This window comes from Toxoplasma gondii (genome assembly GCF_000006565.2).
Source record: "Toxoplasma gondii ME49 unplaced genomic scaffold asmbl.320, whole genome shotgun sequence".
Classification (NCBI taxonomy): Eukaryota; Apicomplexa; class Conoidasida; order Eucoccidiorida; family Sarcocystidae; genus Toxoplasma; species Toxoplasma gondii.
In genome coordinates this window covers 1-1,125 of record NW_017383089.1, presented here as the reverse complement: position 1 = coordinate 1,125, position 1,125 = coordinate 1, and the positions used below count along the sequence as shown (strand labels likewise).

Genomic DNA, 1,125 nt, shown 5'->3' with positions numbered 1-1,125 from the left:
AATCGATTCAGGATGAAGGCGTTGTTGTTTCAAATAGCTCAAGAGTATCATCAGAAACTGGTGTTGCTGTTAAGGCTCACCAGGCGACCAAAAAACGTCGCGTTTTGATGTAGAACCTTGAGTGAGGCAGGCTTACACTTCTGTTTATGCCATAAAACACGAAAGAGGCCGGAAAATAGACGGTTGATTGAGTGTTTTTTTGGTGTTTTCGAGGTGGTCTGTCTCAGGAACATATTAACCTGGTTGATCCTGCCAGTAGTCATATGCTTGTCTTAAAGATTAAGCCATGCATGTCTAAGTATAAGCTTTTATACGGCTAAACTGCGAATGGCTCATTAAAACAGTTATAGTTTATTTGATGGTCTTTACTACATGGATAACCGTGGTAATTCTATGGCTAATACATGCGCACATGCCTCTTCCCCTGGAAGGGCAGTGTTTATTAGATACAGAACCAACCCACCTTCCGGTGGTCCTCAGGTGATTCATAGTAACCGAACGGATCGCGTTGACTTCGGTCTGCGACGGATCATTCAAGTTTCTGACCTATCAGCTTTCGACGGTACTGTATTGGACTACCGTGGCAGTGACGGGTAACGGGGAATTAGGGTTCGATTCCGGAGAGGGAGCCTGAGAAACGGCTACCACATCTAAGGAAGGCAGCAGGCGCGCAAATTACCCAATCCTGATTCAGGGAGGTAGTGACAAGAAATAACAACACTGGAAATTTCATTTCTAGTGATTGGAATGATAGGAATCCAAGCCCCTTTCAGAGTAACAATTGGAGGGCAAGTCTGGTGCCAGCAGCCGCGGTAATTCCAGCTCCAATAGCGTATATTAAAGTTGTTGCAGTTAAAAAGCTCGTAGTTGGATTTCTGCTGGAAGCAGCCAGTCCGCCCTCAGGGGTGTGCACTTGGTGAATTCTAGCATCCTTCTGGATTTCTCCACACTTCATTGTGTGGAGTTTTTTCCAGGACTTTTACTTTGAGAAAATTAGAGTGTTTCAAGCAGGCTTGTCGCCTTGAATACTGCAGCATGGAATAATAAGATAGGATTTCGGCCCTATTTTGTTGGTTTCTAGGACTGAAGTAATGATTAATAGGGACGGTTGGGGGCATTCGTATT

General features: G+C 44.5%; 1 non-coding gene across 1 annotated transcript; it reads right to left on the bottom strand.

Annotated features, from left to right (window-relative positions):
* Positions 1–259: 259 nt before the first annotated feature.
* TGME49_458440 lies at positions 260–1,125 on the bottom strand (the record flags this gene model as incomplete). Its single annotated transcript, XR_001974188.1, has 1 exon — positions 260–1,125. It is a non-coding gene; the product is annotated as an 18S ribosomal RNA (ribosomal RNA).